This window comes from Balaenoptera ricei, chromosome 9, assembly GCF_028023285.1.
Source record: "Balaenoptera ricei isolate mBalRic1 chromosome 9, mBalRic1.hap2, whole genome shotgun sequence".
NCBI lineage: Eukaryota > Metazoa > Chordata > Mammalia > Artiodactyla > Balaenopteridae > Balaenoptera > Balaenoptera ricei.
In genome coordinates this window covers 88,662,012-88,677,396 of record NC_082647.1, presented here as the reverse complement: position 1 = coordinate 88,677,396, position 15,385 = coordinate 88,662,012, and the positions used below count along the sequence as shown (strand labels likewise).

Below are 15,385 nucleotides of genomic sequence, written 5' to 3'. Positions count from 1 at the left end.
TTTCCAGGTTTATAGCATCACTCATTCATTTATTCAGCCAACTTTTTTTGATACCTACGATTTGCCAGCTAATGTGTTAGGCATTAGAAATAAACGATAAATAAACCATTCATTCATTCATTCATTCAATATGTTGACCACAAAATCCAGAAGAGAAATATTTTCTTCCCTACTTACTGAAAAATAGCCTTAGACATCATTCTAACCAACTTGGGTGTCATTCCCACCACCGTCATGAGGGATGGGATTGCACTGACTAGCATGGAATCAGGGCTCACCTAAGCTATGTGGAGGCCACACAGTGGGGGAAAACTGGAATGAATGCAGGGGAAGCAATCCCAGTGTCCTGCTCAATTGCTTTCCAAGACTGACAGTGGTTATTATTATTCCATTTCCCTGAAGGAAATTATTTTTTAAAAACCGTATCAAAGAAAAAAATATTTATCTGTGATTTATGGACTTTTTAAGACTGATTAAGCTTCCAACATCACCTAAATCCAACCACACTCCCTTGCCAGATGTAGTGACAATGGAAATATTCAAGCTCTATAAGAAAATATGTTAATACTGTAAATACGGAATAGTTTTTGTAGGTGTGAAGGGATAAAATCTAGTGCAGTAAACTGAGAATTCACTTCCTTCCCCCTTTCTCTGCCTCCACCCCCAATACTTAACACTGAGTCAGTAGTCAAAGGAGGACACCAAAGTACACAGATGCAAGAGTCAAATTCTTGGATGAGAGTTCTAAATAAGTTCTTGAATCCCTGGCCAATAGAGAGACATGGAAGTGGCTGACAGAGGCCAGTGACCTGAAGGAACCTCAGGGCTGCAGTGAGGAGCACAGAGAGCGACATGTGCAGGAACATGCGTATCTAAGGATCTGCAGTAGGGACAAAGGCCAAAACAGACTCGCTTCATTTCAAAGGGTGCTAGAAGAAATCTTCCTTTCCAAAGCCTAGAAACGACTTAGGCCTGCCTCATATCTTAAAGTGCCACCCCTAGTTCAAATGGGTCAGTGAACAATCCTCAAATTGATGGAAGTTAGTTGTAAGTAACCAGCTTAAGTTCTCTACTATCATTCTTAAGGCTCAAATTTAAAATAAAGTTCAATTATAGGTGAATAAATTTCGTTATATTTCCTGCATGCTTGCTTTTGTATGCATCACAGAACATCCGCTTAAAGCCAAACTTTAATTCTACAGTTGGCACCACGAGATAACTTTTAAAACTAACTCATGGGCTTCCCTGGTGGCGCAGTGGTTGAGAATCTGCCTGCCGATGCAGGGGACACAGGTTCGAGCCCTGGTCTGGGCAGATCCCACATGCCGCGGAGCAACTGGGACCGTGAGCCACAACTACTGAGCCTGCGCGTCTGGAGCCTGTGCTCCGCAACAAAAGAGGCCGCGATAGTGAGAGGCCCGCGCACCGCGATGAAGAGTGGCCCCCGCTCGCCGCAACTAGAGAAAGCCCTCGCACAGAAATGAAAACCCAACACAGCCAAAAATAAAATTAATTAATTAATTAATTAATTTAATTAAATTTTAAAAAACTAACTCGTTATTTCTCACCCTCAGTCAGTACTACTAATTTTACACTCGGAAAAGAAACCCATGAATCTATCTGCCCTATGTATCATGTAGCTTCTCTCTCTGGTGTCAACAGAAAAGATATTTGCTAGACCAGTGAAGTCCAGAGAGAACAGTGATTTGCCAGATATCGTCCATCGCAGCACTGAGAATTTAGGGTTAGGTTTCAGCATTTGTTGCTGTCACTCAAATACTAAATCTATATTTACATGGGGCAGTAAGTGGAGATTTAAATAGAAGAATCCAAAGCATCCAAGATACTTTCCTGTCCTGACTTAGCTGCTTTTGAGAATTACTCTCATGGAGCTAGAGTTTTTCAGAACTAGTTAAATAAAACCCTATTGGTGTTATAATAAATAATAAATTGAGGTAAAAGGGGAGGGTTGGCAAAAACATTGATTTTAATCTTTACCACCTTTCTAATTATGTGACTAGTCATTTCATGTCACTGTTCATGAGGATTCTGAACATAAACTATGATCAGTGTTGAAATACAAGTGCTCTCGATTTACAAGTGCAGATGTATGTCTAATAAAGATAAAAGTAACATGAAAATAATACACCATTAATACACATTACTTTTAAATGTATTAAAATTTAAATATAAAATTTAAATATGAAATTGTATATTAAAATTTAGCAGAATGGTCTAAAAAAGACATAGAATTAAGGTTTAAAATCAATATATAAATTGAGGTGTACAGATAAGTTAAACTTATGTGAAGAGAATCATATTTCTAAAATTCGGGAAATTATTTACAACTAAAGAAAATACAACATCCCTGGCCCAAAAAAAAAAAAAAAAAAAAACCCCAAAACAAAAACCAAATCCTGGATAGAACTATAGGAGCCAGTCAGTAGGAAAATAAAGGATAAAGAAGTCTAGGAATTCACACTACGGTTCAGTGTCCAGTAGCAATGTTGTCTGTGGAATTCATAAGGGGATTCCAAAGAACATGGCTCAGCATGTATTATACAGTGCAAATTATCAAGTCTGTACAATGGGAACCATTTCTCAAGTGTGGGGATTAGAATCTGAATGGTGTTTGGTGGAAGACATTCCCCAATCTACCATCAAAGAGCGTAACATCCTCAACTCTTCCCACCTGTGTGTTATAGTTTGGATTCCCGTGCTATACGTAAAAGGAAAAGAATGTTGATAATGAAGGAGGCTGTGCACATGTGGGGTCAGGAGGGACATGGGAAAATTCTGTATTACCTTTCTCTCAACTTTTCTGTGAACATAAAACTGTTCTAAAAAATAAAGTCTTTTAAAAAAAATTCTAATTTTGGAGAAAACCTAGCTGAGAAATCATACCTTTGGTGTTTATCACACTGCTTTTTTTCTGTAAATCCTTACCTATTTTAATCTTGGAAGCTTTTTTTTTTTTTTTAATCTCACTACTTTAGTTTCTTTCTTTGTTCAATTTTATTTTATTTATTTTTTTATACAGCAGGCTCTTATTGGTTATCTATTTTATACATATTAGTGTATAAGTGTCCATCTCAATCTCCCAATTTATCCCACCACCCCCACCCCTGCGCTTCCCCCCTTGGTGTCCAAAAGTTTGTTCTCTCCATCTGTGTCTCTATTTCTGGCATGCAAACCAGTTCATCTGTACCATTTTTCTAGATTCCATATTGTATGGATTCCATCCATACAATCCATACAACACGGATTCCATCCATATTGTATGGAGATTGTATGGATTCCACATATTGTGGAATTCCACAATATGTGGAATCCATACAATCTCCATACAATATTCTACATTCTTTTTCTGGATTCCACATATTGTATATGTGTTAATATACCATATTTGTTTTTCATTTTCTGTCTTAGTTCACTCTGTATGACAGTCTCTAGATCCACCCACATCTCTACAAATGACCCAATTTCATTCCTTTTTATGGCTGAGTAATATTCCATTGTGTATATATACCACAACTTCTTCATCCATTCATCGGTCGATGGGCATTTAGGTTGCTTCCATGACCTGGCTACTGTAAACAGTGCTGCAATGAACATTCGGGTGCATGTGTCTTTTTGAATTATGGTCTTCTCTGGGTATATGCCCAGTAGTGGGATTGCTGGATCATATGGTAATTCTATTTTTAGTTTTTGAAGGAACCTCCATATTGTTCTCCATAGTGGCTGTATCAATTTACATTGCCACCAACAGTGCAAGAGGGTTCCTTTTTTTCTCCACACCCTCTCCAGCATTTGCTGTTTGTAGATTTTGTGATGATGCCCATTCTAACCAGAGTGAGGTAATACCTCATTGTGGGTTTGATTTGCATTTCTCTAATAATTAGTGACGCTGAGCAGCTTTTCATGTGCTTCTTGGCCATCTGTATGACTTCTTTGGAGAAATCTCTACTTAGGTCTTCTACCCATTTTTGAATTAGGTTTTATGGTTTTTTTAACATTGAGCTGTATGAGCTATTTCTATATTAGGAGATTAATCCTTTGTCCGTTAATTCATTTGCAAATATTTTCTCCCATTCTGTGGGTTGTCTTTTCGTTTTGTTTATAGTTTCCTTTACTGTGCAAAAGCTTTTAAGTTTCAATAGGTCCCATTTGTTTATTTTTGTTTTTATTTCCATTACTCTGGGAGGTGGGTCAAAAAAGATCTTGCTGTGATTTATGTCAAAGAGTGTTCTTCCTATGTTTTCCTCTACGAGTTTTATAGTGTCCAGTCTTACATTTAGGTCTTTAATCCATTTTGAGTTTATTTTTGTGTATGGTGTTAGGGAGGGTTCTAATTTCATTCTTTTACATGTAGCTGTCCATTTCTCCCAGCGCCACTTATTGAAGAGACTGTCTTTTCTCCATTGTATATCCTTGCCTCATTTGTCATACATTAGTTGACCATAGGTGCGTGGGTTTATCTCTGGGCTTTCCATCCTGTTCCACTGATCTATATTTCTGTTTTTGTTCCAGTACCATATTGTCTTGATTACTGTACCTTTGTAGTAGAGTCTGTAGTCAGTGAATCTGATTCCTCCAGCTCCATTTTTTGCCCTCAAGATTGCTTTGGCTATTCATGGTCTTTTGTGTCTCCATACAAATAGTGAAATTTTTTGTTCTAGTTCTGTAAGAAATGCCATTGGTAATTTGATAGGGACGGCACTGAATCTGTAGATTGCTTTGGGTAGTATACTCAGTTTCACAATATTGATTCTTCCAAGAACATGGAATATCTCTCCATCTGTTTGTGTCATCTTTGATTTCTTTCATCAGTGTCCTATACTTTTCTGAGTACAGGTTTTACCCCTTAGGTAGCTTTATTCCTAGCTATTTTATTCTTTGTGTTGCAATGGTGAATGGGATTGTTTTCTTGATTTCTCTTTCTGATCTTTTGTTGTTAGTGTATAGGAATGCAAGAGATTTCTGTGCATTAATTTTGTATCCTGCAACTTTACCAAATTCATTGATTAGCTCTAGTAGTTTTCTGGTGGCATCTTTAGGATTCTCTGTGTAGAGTATCATGTCATGCACAAAGAGTGACAGTTTTAATTCTTCTTTTCCAATTTGTATTCCTTTCATTTCTTTTTCTTCTCTGATTGCCGTGGCTAGGACTTCCAAAACTATAATGAATTACAGTGGTGAGAGTGGATATCCTTGTCTTGTTTCTGATCTTAGGGGAAATGCTTTCAGTTTTTCACCATTGAGAATGATGTCTGCTGTGGGTTTGTCATACATGGCCTTTATTATGGTGAGGTAGGTTCCCTCTATGCCCACTTTCTGGAGAGTTTTTACCAAGAATGGGTGTTGAATTTTGTCAAAAGCTTTTTCTTCATCTAATGAGATGATCATATGGTTATTATTCTTCAATTTGTTAATACAGTGTATCACACTGATAGATTTGCATATATTGAAGAATCCTTGCATCCCTGGGATAAATCCACTTGATCATGGTGTATGATCCTTTTAATATGTTCTTGGATTCTGTTTGCTAGTATTTTGTTGAGGATTTTTGCATCTATATGCATCAGTGATACTGGTCTATAATTTTCTTTTTCTGTAGTATCTTTGTCAGATTTTGGTATCGGGGTGATGGTGGCCTCATAGAATGAGTTTGGGAGTGTTCCTTCCCCAGCAATTTTTTTGGAAGAGTTTGAGAAGGATGGGTATTAGCTTTTCTCTAAATGTTTGACAGAATTCACCTGTGAAGCCATCTGGTCCTGGACTTTGGTTTGTTGGAAGATTTTTATCACAGTTTCAATTTCATTACTTGTGATTGGTCTGTTTATGTTTTCTATTTCTTCTTGGTTCAGTCTTGGAATGTTATACCTTTCTAAGAATTTGTCCATTTCTTCCAGGTTGTCCATTCTATTGGCATAGAGTTGCTTGTAGTAGTCTGTTAGGATGCTTTGTATTTCTGCAGTGTCTGTTGTAACTTCCCCTTTTTCACATCTAATTTTATTAATTTGAGTCCTCTCTCTCTTTTTCTTGATGAGTCTGGCTAAAGGTTTATCAATTTTGTTTATCTTCTCAAAGAACCAGCTTTTAGTTTTACTGATCTTTGCTATTGTTTTCTTTGTTTCTATTTCATTTATTTCTGCTCTGATCTTTATGATTTCTTTCCTTCTACTAACTTTGGGTTTTGTTTGTTTTTCTTTCTCTAGTTCCTTTAGGTGTAAGGTTAGATTGTTTATCTGACATTTTTCTTGTTTCTTGAGGTCGGCTTGTATAGCTATGAACTTCCCTCTTAGAACTGCTTTTGCTGCATCCCACAAGTTATGGATCGTTGTGTTTTCATTGTCATTTGTCTCTAGGTATTTTTTGATTTCCTCTTTGATTTCATCAGTGATCTCTTGGTTATTTACTAACGTATTGTTTAGCCTCCATGTGTTTGTGTTTTTTATGTTTTTTCCCCTGTAATTTATATCTAATTTCATAGTGTTGTGGTCAGAAAAGATGCTTGATATTTCAATTTTCTTAAATTTACCGAGGCTTGATTTGTGACCCAAGATGTGATCTATCCTGGAGAATGTTCCATGTGCACTTGAGAAGAAAGTGTAATCTGCTGTTTTTGGATGGAATGTCCTATAAATATCAATTAAATCTATCTGGTTTATTGTGTCATTTAAAGTTTCTGTTCCTTATTTATTTTCTGTCTGGATGATCTGTCCATTGGTGTAAATGAGGTGTTAAATTCCACCACTACTATTGCGTCACTGCCGATTTCCTCTTTTATAGCTGTTAGCATTTCCCTTACATATTGAGGTGCTCCTATGTTGGGTGCATATATGTTTGTAATTGTTTTATATTCTTCCTGGATTGATCCCTTGATCATTATGTAGTCTCCTTCCATGTCTCTTGTAACATTCTTTACTTTAAAGTCTATTTTATCTGACATGAGTATTGCTACTCCAGCTTTCTTTGGATTTCCATTTGCATGGAATATCTTTTTCCACCCACTCACTTTCAGTCATATGTGTCCCTAGGTCTGAAGTGGGTCTCTTTTAGACAGCATATACATGGGTCTTGTTTTTCTATCCATTCAGCGAGACTGCGTCTTTTGTTTGGAGCATTTAATCCATTCACGTTTAAGGTAATTATCGATATGTATGTTCCTATTACCATTTTCTTAATTGTTTTGGGTTTGTTTTTGTAGGTCCTTTTCTGCTCTTGTGTTTCCCACTTAGATAAATTCCTTTAGCATTTGTTGTAGAGCTGGTTTGGTGGTGCTGAATTCTCTTAGCTTTTGCTTGTCTGTAAAGCTTTTGATTTCTCCATCGAATCTGAATGAGATCCTTGCCGGGTAGAGTAATCTTGGTTGTAGGTTCTTCCCTTTCATCACTTTAAATATGTCATGCCACTCCCTTCTGGCTTGTATGGTTTCTGGTGATAAATCAGCTGTTAACCTTATGGGAGTTCCCTTGTATGTTATTTGTCGTCTTTCCCTTGCTGCTTTCAATAATTTTTCTTTGTCTTTAATTTTTGCCAGTTTGATTACTATGTGTCTCGGCGTGTTTCTCCTTGGGTTTATCCTGCCTGGGACTCTCTGTGCTTCCTGGACTTGGGTGGCTATTTCCTTTCCCATGTTAGGGAAGTTTTCAACTATAATCTCTTCAAATATTTTCTCAAGTCCTTTCTCTCTCTCTTCTCCTCCTGCGACCCCTATAATGAGAATGTTGGTGCATTTAATGTTGTCCCAGAGGTCTCTCAGGGTGTCTTCATTTCTTTTCATTCTTTATTCTTTATTCTGTTCCACGGCAGTGAATTACACCATTCTGTCTTCCAGGTCACTCATCCGTTCTTCTGCCTCAGTTATTCTGCTACTGATTCCTTCTAGTGTATTTTTCATTTCAGTTATTGTATTGTTCATCTCTGTTTGTTTGTTCTTTAATTCTTCTAGGTCTTTGTTAAACATTTCTTGCATCTTCTCGATCTTTGCCTCCATTCTTTTTCCGAGGTCCTGGATCATCTTCACTTTCATTATTCTGAATTCTTTTTCTGGAAGGTTGCCTATCTCCACTTCATTTAGTTGTTTTTCTGGGGTTTTATCTTTTCCTTCATCTGGTACATAGCCCTCTGCCTTTTCATTTTGTCTATGTTTCTGTGAATGTGGTTTTCGACCCATAGGCTACGGGATTGTAGTTCCTCTTGCTTCTGCTTTCTGCCCTCTGGTGGATGAGGCTATCTAAGAGGCTTGTGCAAGCTTCCTGACGGGAGGGACTGGTGGTGGGTAGAGCTGGGTGTTCCTCTGGTGGGCAGAGCTCAGTAAAACTTTAATTCCATTGTCTGCTGATGGGTGGGGCTGGGTTCCCTCCCTGTTGTGTGGCCTGAGGCAACCCAGAACTGGAGCCTACCCAGCTCTTTGGTGAGGCTAATGGTGGACTCTGGGAGAGCTCATGCCAAGGAGTACTTCCCAGAACTTCTGCTCCTTCCCTCTGGATCCTGATGCCCACACTACTTTGTGTGTGCCCTCCAAGAGTGGAGTCTCTGTTTCCCCCAGTCCTGTCGAAGTCCTGCAATCAAATCCCATTAGGCTTCAAAGTCTGATTCTGTAGGAATTCCTCCTCCCGTTGCCGGACCCCCAGGTTTGGAAGTCTGACGTGGGGCTCAGAACCTTCACTCCAGTGGGTGGGCTTCTGTGGTATAAGTGTTCTCCAGTGTGTGAGTCACCCACCCAGCAGTTATGGGATTTGATTTTATTGTGATTGCGCCCCTCCTACCATCTCTTTGCGGCTTCTCCTTTGTCTTTGGATGTGGGGTATCTTTTTTGGCGAGTTCCAGTGTCTTTCTATTGATGATTGTTCAGCAGTTAGTTGTGATTCCGGTGCTCTCGCAAGAGGGAGTGTGCACATGTCCTGCTACTCTGCCATCTTGAACCAATCTCTGTCTCACTACTTTGTTATTTTTAGACTTTCCACTTTCTTCTCAACCTTACCAGCTAATCAGTTTTAAATTTTTTTTCAGTAATTATAGTAAATTAACAGTTATGTTTAAGCAATTTCACATCTTTGCTGAGTGAATAGATGGGAAATTTTAAAATGTCACCCAGACCAATACTTCTGATTCTGTCCTGACTATTCCTACTTTTCTCATATTTATCATGTAACTAAATTCTGCCCACTCTTCCTTTATATTATTTCTTCTTTCCATCCTTCCATTTTTTTGACCCCTTGAGTTGAAACCACCTGGACCACTACAAAAGCCTTGGTGATCCCTGTATTGCCTTCTTCCCCTGGAACCCATCATTGTTGCAACTGGGCACACAAAAACACCAATATGGACTCAATTATCCAATAGGCTGGTTCAACAATAAGATACATAAAGGGCAGATGCTGTGTCTTATTTCTCTTTATCCTCAAGGTGTATAGCACAGTGTATCACACAAAGAGAGTTCTAGATTAAAAGCACTCATTAATGCAACTCCACTCCCAGGGACTAAATACTGTGCAGAACACAATATGTATTCAATAAATAGTTTTTGAATGAATAAGCATTTCTACTGAACAAATATAACCTACATATCTTTGCCAGATTAGCCTTCTAAACTACGTAAAATATATTCCCCCTTCAAAAATCTTCAATGGCTGCCCACTTCCATCAGGCTGAAATCCACTCAAGGCATTCCACCATCCAGCCTCTCCCTTGTACCTCCCTTTTGTCTCTTCTCATTATTCCTTTATAGAAGGCAACATGGCAGAGTTGAAAGTCCACTGCTTTTGATATCAGAATAGCTACTGAATTTGTATGAATCTTGACTTGATGACTTACTAATGTACGATATTACAAGCTCTTTGAACCTCAAATTTTACTAAATAAAAGTAATTAATACCTGGCAGAAGTTGTAAACATAATAATCAAAATGCAGACAGGGCACACAGAGGAAAAACTGTATGAACTCTGCTCCCATTACAATAACAGTCCTTTTTCAATCAGACTGTATACTCTTAACCTTAGTTTAGTATGTTCCTCGTGCTAATCTGAAACAGGGAAATTCAACCTACTGTACTTGCACCTAAATCCCATTCATTCTGTAAGGCCAGCTCAAAAGCTACTCTGTCTTAGATAAACATCATATTCAAGTACCAAGCAGGTGTAAACACAAGGGGTAATCAGCTAAGTAAGCATGGTCCCAACATAATGTTATTCAATGAGAAGAAATTATCTACAGGGGAAGATCAGATAGGTCTAAATTAGTGATCTGAAGGTACCAACAAATGTTCACTATCAGTTTCTAACTGAGGCTTTAAAAGAAAATCTGTGACGGGGAGGATTGCAAACCAACAACTTGGTAAACTTTACAAGTGTCATACTTTCTATGAACTCTCCATGACCATATGAGCTCAGAGTTGTTACTCTTTCTGCATTCACTATAGCACTATTGTACATTGCTGTGAGGCACACATAGCTTTGGAATGTTAATTACTTCCTAAGTTATATCTATTAGTTCCCCAGATCCCAAATTCCCTCAGAACAAACAAAATGCCAGATCCTTTAGTCTTTCTATCAGTGTCTTCTACATAGTAGGTATTCAACAAATATCTGAAATGACTATCATGTGTAGATTATCAAGCAATGAAAGACTTGGGTTTGTTTTTTTTTTTTAATTAATGCTAGTGCATTTTAAAATGTTATTTCCTACAAATCATGCAAGCCAAATATAACTGGTTGTATATAATTCTGAAAGCACCTTACACAGGTCTCCAGTTTTTATAATACGTTATTTCTTCTAATAGTTCTTAATACAGGACACTGACATACAAAGTGAAGTATGGTACCCAAAATGATGTAGATATTGGCAAAAGCAGAACTAATTGCTGTTGCATTCTCTAGGTCAGTGGTTCTCAACACTGGCTACACAATAAAATCATCTGGAGAGATTTTTTTTTTTTTTTAGATACCAATGCCAAGCCAATTACTATCGTCTCTAGGGTAGGACGTGATTCAAATATGCATTGTGCTTAAAACCACTGTATCTCTCTTAATTCCAATGAACAACATGAATTGCTGACAGTTCCTGAGAAAGTCATTGTCCAAGATCTCTTCTGCCCACTATTGCTTCCTGGGCTTTAAATATTTAAGTATTTGAAACAGATATTCTTTATTAAGTATTGTTCTACCACTCCTGCACCACTATCTACCCAACACCCTTTCATTCTGATTACCTCAGCCTTAAGAAAAAAGTAATGCATGTTAACAGTCAGAAAAATTACCTCTCTTATGAGCTCAGTGGGTGAAGAAGCAAGCTACATCAGGGTGGCTGATGACAGGTGACTGGCTGCGACACTGAGGAAGTCCCTCACACCTGTCAAGGGAAGCAAACACTGCAAGAGAGAGGGCGAGTCGGACGGAGCAGGCGCATAAGAGCAAACAGTGCTCCAACTGCTGTTGGCAGAGCTCTAAAAATAAAACTACAAAAGCACTGGGAAGGCAGAATGAATTCTTAACACTTGCTCTCTTCTATTTTAGTCCGTTACGAAGCAGGTGACTTCGGTACCAAGCGAGTCTTTTAACTTTCTATATCCCTCACTTTCAGAAATGATCCTCAGTTATGTTGTCATGACTGAATTCATTCCAACTGTTTCAAGTTCATAATCATAAAGAGAATCTTTTTTAATCTTTCGAGACTGTTCTCTCTTAGGATTACACTCTAAAATAAGCTTCTTTGATATTCATTTGCCTATTTTACTTTGAAGATTTCTTTCACATGTATTATTCTGAGGAAAAAATGTTTATCCATTAATATTTTATGTATTCTTTTTGGGACTCATGTTTAAGAAGCAAGAGTTAAAAGAGTCATTAACGTATCCAGAGAAATAGCAGTTTAAATGTCCTCCATTAAAAAAATCACTGGTCTAGAGAAAGGAAAACTATAGACTTTCTAATAACATATTCAGTGACCCAAATAAGGTCATCCTTATTTTAAATGCTATTTTAAATGCTTGGTCTAGGGCAGTTCTGTATGAGAAGGTAACACAATGTTGAGGTTGAGAGCAAGTTTGGAATCAGATCAGAGTTGCATCCCCTGTCCCACTGTTACTACCTATGTATTCTGGAACAGGTTATTCACCTGCTCAAAACCTCAGCTTCTTCTTCACTTATAAAAGAGGAAAATAATGTCTATCCCTGTTTTATAGGGTTGAGGTCAGAATTAAATAAGACAATCTAAGTAGAACACTAGCTTACTGCCTGGCCCCTAGCACTCAATAAATACTACCAATGATGGTTACTGCTAACAACAAATTATTATTCCAAGAGCAGCTGATGATCCAACCATCAAGAAGCAATGTTATTTAAAATGTTGTTGATATTTTTAAATAGGCAAATACTATCAATATTTATATCTAAGAATCCAAAATCTCAAAGCCTTTTTTCTAGACAGGCTTGCCTCTTCCCATTTTCCTGGCACATACAGCATAATATAATAGGGGTAGAAAATACCTTGGGGAATTATTTTTCCTGAGTAGTAAACTTTGCTGGAGGAAATTCTGCATTTTGGTACATTTCTCACAACAGGCATGTACTACAGATGTCTACATTTGAAGAAAAGTTGAAATTATTTCATAGAAATTGAGAGTGCCTCAAGATGCTCAACTCCTAACCTCAAGCCCAAACTAAAACTACACACACACACACACACACACACACACACACACACACAATTATCTATATTTGCAGATCCCAGAAAAATCCTGATGCATGGTTAATCATTATCACTTTACCTAAATCTCAAACAATGTCACTGAGTTGCCACCCACCGAGGTGTCACTGAACCCATGAGAAGTCATTTTAAAAAGTAAACTTTGATCAAAAGTCTGGCCTCATCTCACAGGCATCACCCCTGGACTCTTGATCAGTCTTCCCAGAGACTGTTCACGGCTTCAATTACACATTTGTATTTGTGTTTGAAGCTATCTGTGCCCTGTTTAAACCATTTCCACTGGTCTGGTTCTCAAAGAAGATAGAAACCAGTTGTTAATCTGGTGAGTACTCATTTTATTTTTGAAATATATACTAAGTTCCTTCTTACCTTACTCTTTAGACCAGAAATCATCGATTCTTGCTATAAATGAAGAAAATTATGCAGAAACCTATGTTAAAAAGAATACTTGAAATTTAGACGGTCCATTTAGAGTAAACATTATATACCTCCCTTGAGATTAAGAAAACATTATGTTAAACTCAGAATTAATTTAAATATCTCCCAAGTTGTTTCAGATATAAAATGATGAGGAAAAAAGCTCTAAATTGCTTATGAACTAGTGAAATAAGTATTAACAGTTTGATGAAAGTAAGGTATTTAGCTTGCTAAACTATTTTAACTATAATTATTGTATCTATTTGAACTAGTTCGCATATCTATTTGTATTTGTTATACAAACTAAACAGATTTATAGACTACATTAGTATTTCTTGGATAACTTCTCTGAGCAGGTCTTAACTGGATATTTCTCAATCACTTTTTTTTCTTTTTGACTGAGGAACCACTTTTATGTCTGTTCAAAAGGAACATTGTATTGATTTATTAATTTTCCCTCTATAATATCTAACATTTGCCCAAAGAAAAATGGGTCATCAGCAAGTTTATTTCTATTTGTGCCCTGATTTCTCAGCCAAAGAAGTGATGTGTCTGCATTTTCAGACCTGGGCTGAGACTGTTTCTTCAGAACTCTTCCCATCTCTGCCTGGCTACACGTGTCTTACCCTTATGACCAACAACTCCCTGAGGACAATGGCTGACAATGGGTTTGGCTCTACAGCCCCACTGTTCCTTAGAAAAATAAATGGAGTTTATTCTACTGGATGCATATGGAAAAGTTGAGGGTTTTTTTTAATTCTTCATTACAATCAAAACACTTGTTAACCCAAAATAATCCAGAAAAAGTAAAATTAAAATAAAGCTTTAAAATAGTAGATGTTAATGTTTAGTAAGTATTAAATAATGTTATAACTATCTTATGACTTACCTAAGGTATGAACTTGTTCAATGCCTTTGTCTCTTCAAGGACTAACGTACTGCCTAGCTCATGATTGGCAATGCTTAATTATTTTATTAATCTAATTAGTACATATATTATATACACAAATATATATACATATATGCCTATATTATATAGATGCATATACATATGAGATACATGATGTGCATGTGCATCTATAGATACAATGTATATTTACAGATACATATACACTGAATATTTTACTAATGAGGATATATTATCATGGATAACATTTATAACTTAATCTATATGCCAGAATTTTAACCAATGAAATACTAGAATAATAAACCAAGATATAACTGTAACACAGTCATAATTTTAAAATTATAGCATACAAATGCTGGTGTCTAAACAACATGGTGTCTATACTGCATTTCAAACATAAGATGGGCGCAGAAAAAGCAAGGTTCTGAAACGGAGCCCCACCACCAACCTTAATGGTGCGTTTAATGTTATACAAATCCACCACACTGGCTTAAATGAGGGAAATGAATAGTGTAAGATCACATGTCAATATTGTGCTCTCGGGCTTCCCTGGTGGCGCAGTGGTTAAGAATCCGCCTGCCAATGCAAGGGACACGGGTTCGAGCCCTGGTCCGGGAAGATCCCACATGCCACAGAGCAGCTAAGCCCGTGCGTCACAACTACTGAGCCTGCGCTCTAGAGACCACGAGCCACAACTATTGAGCCCAAGTGCCACAACTACGGAAGCCTGCATGCCTAGAGCCCGTGCTGCACAACAAGAGAAGCCACTGGAATGAGAAGCCCACGCACTGCAATGAAGTCCCAACACAGCCAAAATAAATAAATTTAAAAAAAGAAAAAAATTGTGCTCTAGAGTTTGTTCAAACTATTCCATAATACTGCCACATTTGAATGTCATGATAACACAATGAACTCAGTAAGATAGAGCATTTGAATGCATTTTACTGATGAGGAAACAGAAACTGAGGTATAAAGCACTGTACCCATGGGCCCACAGCTAGCACGAAAACCAAAGTCACAACTGACACCTACACACATATTATACAGCTGGTTACTGGAAGCATCAAACAAGCCAGGAAAAATTACTAGTGGAAAGAACTACTAAACATAACTCCAACAATGAAATACTGAGTATTAATTTGTGGGAAGCAAGAGTAGCAATGAGTGTTAGAAGCACATATCAAGCATCTATCCAGGGAGGCCAGGGTGCAAATAACATCAAGTCCTGAAAGAGGATACACACAGTACTGATTCAGCGTACGAGGGATTTTGATCCATTCTAGGGAGGTGCATGTGTCCAGAATGTTTATTGTAAAAATGTTTTTTTCAAGAAGGTGAACATAGTACCA

At 37.4% G+C, this 15,385-nt stretch overlaps 1 protein-coding gene across 11 annotated transcripts in view; it reads right to left on the bottom strand.

Annotated features, from left to right (window-relative positions):
• Positions 1-15,385, bottom strand: part of CACNA2D1 (calcium voltage-gated channel auxiliary subunit alpha2delta 1) — a 500,481-nt gene that overhangs the window by 460,127 nt on the left and 24,969 nt on the right. Inside the window, exon 1 of one of the 11 annotated variants that reach the window (XM_059934050.1) lies at positions 11,265-11,358. The exons of the other annotated variants lie outside the window; for them this stretch is intronic. The gene's annotated coding sequence lies outside the window, so the exon portion shown is untranslated. Of the gene's footprint in view, positions 1-11,264; positions 11,359-15,385 lie in introns of those variants that run through there. 11 annotated transcript variants of the gene reach the window in all.